The 8529-nt window shown below is 38.1% G+C and overlaps 1 pseudogene; it reads left to right on the forward strand.

Annotated features, from left to right (window-relative positions):
- Positions 1–6729: 6729 nt before the first annotated feature.
- LOC127099197 (uncharacterized) lies at positions 6730–6829 on the forward strand (annotated as a pseudogene).
- Positions 6830–8529: the final 1700 nt, after the last annotated feature.

An 8529-nucleotide genomic window follows, 5' to 3' on the forward strand; every position in this document is an offset into this window, starting at 1 on the left:
TGCAATGCTGCGTGGCGACCGTGACAGCGTGTGTGACGATCGTCACACTGCTGAGTTTTGCAACGGTCGTGACAGCAACTTTTGTGACAAGTTTTGTTTTATTATTAATTTATTATTATTATTATTATTATTATTATTATTATTATTTATTTTAGTTTTTGTTTATTATATTTGCTATTGTTTTCTTTTTTTTTTTGAATTGCCATGAATGCTACTTTACTACACCATAGTGTATATATATTTTTTCTAATAAGCCTTGTAATTAGTAGCATACAATATATGTCATCATTGGGAATTTTAGACATTGCATAAATCAAAATGAAATTTAATTTAATTTAACCAATAATGCCAATAGCTTCATAAAAATAAACATAATGTAATATTTGACTGAAAAATAAAACATGCGAAAAATAAATCCTAAGATTAAAAATATTTTCAAATGAAACTATAAATCCTAAGACTAAAACTAGCTAACTCCAATTCTTCTAGCCACTTGTAGAATCTCTCGTCGGAGGTGCAAAGGAATTGACACGGTGTAGCAACTCGTGGAATTGATTTGTCATTCTGCTCATGTATTCCAAAAATTCATGTCCCATCATAGTTAACTCTTCTCTAATGGCAGCTTATTCTGACATCAAAGCTTGAATAGTGGTATTATAATCAGTTCCGGGCATATGATGTCTAAGATCAGGTACTGTTGATTCTGCAGACGGGATAGGATGAGGTGGAGAGGCAGCATCATGGTAACCAGTTGGTGTCTGCGGATCAGACTCAGCATAAGGAATCTGGTTGTCAAGAATCTCATAATCTTGGATGGTTCCAACAGATCTAACAGGAGAAGGTATTCCATCTAGGTTGTAGAGCCAATTGTTTCGGTTATGGACACTAGTCATCGGGCTAGGCATGGTGAATAGGTAAAAAGCTTGGTTGTTAATTAATAGTTCAAACTCTTCAGGTCCAAGGTTTCCTATAAACATAGTGTTGAAAAGGAAAAGTATATTCATAGGCTGAATACCACAAAAAGGGTTCAAATGAAGCATGGGTTGGCGCAATCCACTAGCATTAGCAATCATAGTTATCAATCCTCCTATTTGAATCGGTGCACGGTCATCTTGAATAAGGAGGTCAAAACTCGCCAACATATAAGTGGCACCATTCACTGGACGGTTATGGGAAGCACAAAATATTATGAAAAGTTCATCACGTGATACTGTGGTAATGTTTGATCGTTTCCCAAAAAGAGTGTGTGCTAGGATCTTGTGGAAATAACGGAACGCTGGGTTATGTATGTTTCCAGAAAGAAACTCATATTCCTCAGGGTCGTCATTTCCCGTCAAATTTCCCCAAAAATGCTCAAGCTCTCGATATTCAAAGAGGTCTTCTTGGCTCATAGTGAATGTGTCAAAAGAAGTAGGGAACCCTAAGAGGTTAGTAAATTCTCTAATGTTATACTGATACTCCATATTGAACATCCCGAATTGAATGAAACCTCGGTTTATTCCTTTTCCATGGTTCGGTAAATAAATTAGAGAGCTAAGGAATTCTAGAGTTAGCCTCCGGTAAGTAACAAATTGTCTCCGAATAGGAGTGGTTTCCCACCCTATTTGACTCAGCAGATATAGGACACTATCTCTTAGCCCAAGAACGGTCATTGCACCATCATCGGCATAAAAACTGGGGTGCATTTCTCTCTCAGCAAGTTCTTCAAATTTTTGTCTCTGAGCTCTCCCTCGGAATTTGATACCCATGCGATCAATATGTCCCATCAGGTTAGTGTTAGCTAAAGAAAAGAAAAACAAGAATTTTAGTCAGGATTTGGCCAGATGCCGAAAGAAGAAAAGAAGAAAAATTTAATAACATAAATAAAATAAAGAATGAAAACTGAATAAAATCAAAAGAATAATCAAAGAAAAAATAAAAATTTGTGGGTTGTCTCCCACGACGCGCTTTGTTTAATGTCGCAAGCTCGACACAAAACTATTAAATGTTAATCTATTAATTTTGGAGACAATACGTCTAAGTGCAGGACTTGCGAGTCTTCATTGTTCTTAGCATAATGATAATATTTTAGACGCTGCCCGTTTACGATAAATGATTCAATAGATTTTCCTTTAATTTCAACAGCTCCACTAGGAAAGACATTAGTGACTTGGAAAGGGCCAGACCACCTAGAGCGTAGCTTTCCTGGGAATAACTTAAGTCTAGAGTTAAACAATAGGACTACATCGCCTTGTTTGAAAGTTTTCCTCGATATACGTTTATCATGCCATTTTTTCGTTCTTTCCTTGTAGATTTTGGCATTTTCGTATGCATCTTGTCTAAGTTCCTCTAATTCGTTTATATCTAGAATACGCTTTTCACCAGCGGCCTTATAGTTTAAATTTAAATTTTTAATAGCCCAATAGGCCTTATGTTCTAACTCTACTGGGAGGTGACACGATTTACCATAAATAAGCTTAGAGGGGGTTGTTCCTATCGGAGTTTTGTAAGCGGTTCGATATGCCCATAAAGCATCGGGTAATTTTGATGACCAGTCTTTCCTCGATGTAGCGACAGTTTTTTCCAATATCTGTTTAATTTCTCTATTAGACACTTCCACTTGTCCACTAGTTTGGGGATGGTAGGGTGTTGCTACTCGATGTTTCACACCATACTTAAACAATAATTTTTCGAGTATCTTAGATATGAAATGAGATCCACCGTCACTGACGACTATTCTTGGGACACCAAATCTTGGAAAGATTGTATTCTTAAAGAGTTTAATTACTACTCGTGTGTCGTTTGTTGGAGAAGCTATAGCCTCAATCCATTTTGATACGTAGTCAACTGCTACGAGTATGTACTTGTTACCAAAAGAAGGCGGAAAAGGTCCCATGAAATCTATTCCCCACACATCAAAAATTTCTACTTCCAAAATGCCTTTTTGTGGCATTTCGTCACGTCTAGATATGTTTCCTGTGCGTTGACACCTATCGCATTTCTTGACAGCGGTATGTACATCCTTCCATATGTTTGGCCAATAAAGACCGGCTTGTATGATTTTAGAGCACGTTTTGGATGTACTTGCATGTCCACCATAAGGAGCGGAATGACAATGTTGGATTATACTTTCTACCTCTTCTTTAGGTACACAGCGATGGAAAATACCATTGGGGCCTCTTTTGAAAAGTAAAGGGTCGTCCCAGTAATAATGTTTTATGTCATGGAAGAATCGTTTCTTTTGTTGGTAGGATAAATCAGGTGGAACCACTCCGGCGGCTAAATAATTGACAAAATCAGCGTACCACGGTGTAGCGCATACAGCCAAGGTGGTCTCTACCTGTTCATCATCTCTATTTTCTTCCAAATTAGCTATAAGTTTATCGTACGAGAAATCATCGTTGATCGATGTTCTTTCCGGTTCCAGGTTTTCAAGTCTATAGAGGTGATCTGCTACTACGTTTTCAGTTCCTTTTTTATCTTTGATTTCCAAATCAAATTCTTGTAGCAACAAGATCCACCTTAGGAGTCTAGGTTTAGCGTCCTTTTTTGTTAAGAGGTACTTAATGGCGGCGTGATCAGTGTAAACAATTATTTTAGCTCCGACCAAGTAGGAACGAAATTTATCTAGTGCAAATACTCCTGCTAAAAGTTCTTTCTCGGTCGTGGCGTAATTCATTTGCGCTTCATCGAGAGTTCTACTCGCATAATATATGACGTGAAGTTTTTTATTCTTTCGTTGTCCTAAAATAGCGCCTACGGCGTAGTCACTTGCGCCACACATTATTTCGAAAGGTTCATTCCAGTCCGGGGTCTGCATTATGGGCGCGGAGATAAATGCTTGTTTAAGTGTTTGAAATGCTTCTAAACATTTATTGTCGAAGATGAATTCAGCGTCTTTCATTAATAATCCGGTTAAAAGTTTAGTTATTTTAGAGAAATCTTTAATGAATCGTCGGTAAAAACCGGCATGTCCTAAGAAGCTTCGTATTTCCCTCACAGTTTTTGGAGTTTGAAGGTTTTCGATTACTTCTATTTTGGCTTTGTCTACTTCAATTCCTCTATTTGATATGATGTGTCCTAAAACAATTCCTTCTTGTACCATAAAGTGACATTTTTCCCAATTAAGTACTAGGTTTACTTTTACACATCGTTCTAGAACTCTTTCTAGGTTTTCAAGACATTCTTCGAAACTTTGCCCGCATGCGGAAAAGTCATCCATAAAGACTTCCATGATGTTTACGAGAAAATTGGCGAATATTGCCATCATGCACCTTTGGAAGGTTGCAGGAGCATTGCACAAGCCAAACGGCATTCGTCGATAAGCGAAGGTACCAAAAGGACATGTGAACGTTGTCTTTTCTTGGTCGTCAGGATGAATTGGTATTTGAAAGAAGCCTGAGTAACCGTCTAGATAGCAGAAATGAGAATGCTTGGCTAGTCGTTCCAGCATCTGGTCTATGAATGGTAAAGGAAAATGATCTTTTCGGGTTGCTTTGTTTAGCTTTCTGTAGTCAATGCACATTCTCCATCCTGATTCAATTCGTTTAGTTATAGTTTCTCCTTTTTCATTTTCGATCACTGTTATACCTCCTTTCTTTGGTACTACGTGTACAGGGCTAACCCATTGGCTATCGGATATAGGATATATGATACCTGCCTCTAATAACTTCGTTACTTCCTTCTTCACTACCTCACTCATGATCTGGTTTAGTCTCCTCTGATGTTCCCTAGAAGTTTCACAGTCTTCTTCTAGCATGATGCGGTGCATACAAATAGAAGGACTTATCCCTTTGAGATCGGTGATGTTGTATCCTAATGCGGTTGAATATTTTCTTAAGATATGTAGGAGTTTTTCGGTTTCGAGTTTTCCTAGGTCTGCATTGACTATTACTGGTCGTTCAAGTTCTAGATCTAGGAATTCATATCTCAAATTTTTAGGAAGTGTTTTCAGGTCGAGGGTTGGTTTCTTAAGGCATTGCATAGGGTCTGATGTTATTGATAAACATTGGTTCAATTTGTCTTCTACACGATAGTCGGATAAATCGTCGTTTTCGAATTCTGTTTCTTTTATGCATTCATCGATGATATCCATGAAGTAACATGTGTCTTCTATTGCAGGTGCTTTCAAAATTTTGGAAAGAATAAACTCAATTTTCTCTTCTCCTACTTCGTAAGTGAGTCGTCCTTGTTTTACGTGTATGATAGCACCGGCGGTTGCTAAGAAGGGTCTTCCCAATATAATGGGGGTAACTTCATCTTCTCTTATGTCCATAATTATAAAATCGGTGGGGATGTAGAATTGACCTATGCGTATGGGAACGTTTTCAAGAATTCCTACGGGATATCTAACGGAACGATCTGCTAATTGCACAGACATTTTAGTTAGTCTTAATTCTCCCATTTCAAGTTTCTTGCATATGGACAAGGGCATAACACTGATACCGGCTCCTAAATCGCATAAAGCTTTATCTACGACAAATTTTCCTATATGACAGGGTATAGAGAAACTACCAGGATCTTTAAGTTTAGGAGGCATATTCTGGATTATTGCGCTACACGCGGCAGTGAGTGTAACGGTTTCGCTATCTTCAAGTTTCCTTTTATTAGATAAAATTTCTTTTAAGAACTTAGCATATGAGGGCATCTGTGTAATAGCTTCTGTAAAAGGAATTGTGACGTTTAATTGTTTCAGTAGGTTTAAATTGGCCCGCGTCTTTGGTTTTAATTAGCCTTTGAGGATAAGGGATAGGTGGTTTGTAAGGCGGCGGAGCTACATAAGGTTCTTTGTTTTCTACGGTTTCCTTATTACACTCTTCCTTTTCCTTAGGTTTACCTTCTTCTTCAGTTCACTTTTTAGAGTTTTGGTTCTCAATCCTTAGGTCAGACGGTCCTTCTACCTCTGTTCCACTTCTTAATATAATTGCATGAGCGTGGCCTTTCGGATTAGGTTGGGGTTGTCCAGGAAATGTACCGGTTGGGGCAGCAGTAGGCGCTTGTTGTTGAGCTACTTGCGAGATTTGTGTTTCCAGCATTTTGTTATGGGTAGCCAGGGCATCTACTTTACTTGCTAGTTGTTTAATCTGTTCGCTAGTGTGTACATTCTGGTTTAAGAACTCTTTATTGGTTTGCTGTTGAGAAGCTATGAAGTTCTCCATCATGATTTCCAAGTTGGATTTCCTAGGAACCTTATTATTAGGTGTAGATGGGGTCGGCTTTTGATATCCAGGAGGTATAGCTGGAGCTTGACTGGGAACTTGACCTGGTGCGTATAATGCGTTGTTACTTTTATATGAAAAATTAGGATGGTTCTTCCAGTTTGAGTTATAGGTATGCGAGTAAGGATTTCCTTGAGCATAGTTCACCTGCTCTGTTTGAATTCCTGTTAGGAGTTGACAATCTGTAGGAGTGTGACCTTGAATTCCACAGACTTCGCAATTTTGAGTTACGACAACCACGGTGGCTGAAGGTGATACGTTTAAACTTTCAATTTTCTGGGCAAGAGCATCCACTTTTGCATTAACATGATCAAGGCTACTTATCTCGTACATGCCTCCTTTTGTTTGAGGTTTCTCTACCATTGTTCGGTCGCTTCCCCACTGATAATGATTTTGGGCCATGCTCTCGATAAGTTGATAAGCGTCGGTGTAAGGTTTATCCATAAGCGCACCACCGGCGGCGGCGTCTATTGTTAACCTTGTGTTGTACAAGAGACCACTGTAGAAGGTGTGAATTACTAACCAGTCCTCTAAACCATGGTGTGGGCAGAGTCTCATCATGTCCTTATATCTTTCCCATGCTTCAAAAAGAGACTCGTTGTCTTTTTGCATAAATACGTTTATCTGGGCTCTCAACATAGCTGTTTTGCTTGGAGGAAAATATCGGGCAAGAAACACTTTCTTCAACTCATTCCATGTGGTGACCTAGTTGGAAGAAAGAGACTGAAGCCATCTTCTAGCTTTATCTCTTAACGAGAAAGGAAAAAGACGAAGTCGAATTGCCTCTGAAGTGACACCATTAGCTTTAACAGTGTCAGCGTATTGGACAAATACGGATAAATGAAGGTTTGGATCCTCGGTAGGATTTCCAGAAAATTGATTTTGTTGCACTGCCTGCAACAGCGAAGGTTTAAGTTCGAAGTTGTTCGCTTCGATTGCGGGTGGAGCAATACTCGAATACGGCTCATCTTGCGATGGAGCAGTGTAATCTCGAAGAGTACGAGCTGGTTCGGCCATCGCAGGTATCGTCGAAGGAAGGAGATTTTTGAGATCAGGAATTTCGATTGGAGGAAGATTGTTTCTAACACGATATTCCCGAATTCGTCGTAATAATCAGAGATATCGTTCAACGTCGTTGATTCGTCAGTAGTACGACTCGCCTTGTGAGTGAGTGTGTGGCATACAAATCCACAAAAAGGAAGGGAAAAAAAATAAAAATCGCCTTAGTCTCTACAACGTAACAGAAGAGTTACGATACCGACTAAATAAAAGTCCCCGGCAACGGCGCCAAAAACTTGATCGCGACTTTATGAGTCTATCGAGGTATTAACTGCAAGTGCACAGCCTAATCGCGTAGTTTTAAAAGATATCGATCCCATAGGGACTTAATGAATCGATCTACCGCTTTTCTCGTGTTACTGCGTAAAGCTAAGGCGGATGATACTTTAGTGATTAGGGGGAAAAGTAAAACTAAAGTTAGATCTAGATTAAATATCAAATAACACGGATATCGGTATGTAGTTCGTCGTAATCAGGGAATCAAATCTTCGTTGGTCTTTTTCTTAATTTTAAAATAAGTCATTTCAGTAGACACTATTAATTAAAAGTCCTATCCTCAAACTCTCGCTCTGTTGAATTAGACTATGACTTTATATTTTAACGTACGCTCTCACTATTTCGTCAAATCTAAAATCACTTTTTGAAAATAATAGAATCTATAGAAACTCTTTTTGAGAAAATACTAACCGTTTAAACACCCTCGTCTCAAACTCTCGCTCTGTTGACTTAGGTTATATCATTTAACTTAAATGCTTAACTCTCGTCCTCACATTTAACTTCTAAAAATAATTTTTGAAAATAATTAGAATTCAATTAACCTTAAAAATTGCTTTCGCCCTGATTTAAAGTTAATGTTCAATTTACACTGTCCAGTTAAAAACTCAAACCGTCGTTCTATTGATTTTAACTTCTTTATGTCTTTTACTCTCGTACAAAAACTTTGGTATTAACTCTGTAAATTGAGACAAGAAAAAGAGTGACTATATTTTGAAATAAATTTAAACCAACTCAGTTTTGATTCCTTTATTTCGCTTACTTTACATACCGATATCTAAATTACTTAGCCGGACATGCTAAACACGCATAAACAATAATCATGCATAAATACGGCCATATCAAACAAACAGTATATGTAAACAACGGAGCAAAGCATATGTAAATTAAAACTATAAATCAATTAATTAAGGAACCTAGAAAAATACTAGAATTTTGGAATTTATCTTCTAGCTTCGATGCTCGAACACTCCACCACAAGTCGGTTGGATTTGTTCTT

The sequence above is a fragment of the Lathyrus oleraceus genome, chromosome 6 (genome assembly GCF_024323335.1).
Source record: "Lathyrus oleraceus cultivar Zhongwan6 chromosome 6, CAAS_Psat_ZW6_1.0, whole genome shotgun sequence".
In the NCBI taxonomy this organism is placed as follows: domain Eukaryota; kingdom Viridiplantae; phylum Streptophyta; class Magnoliopsida; order Fabales; family Fabaceae; genus Lathyrus; species Lathyrus oleraceus.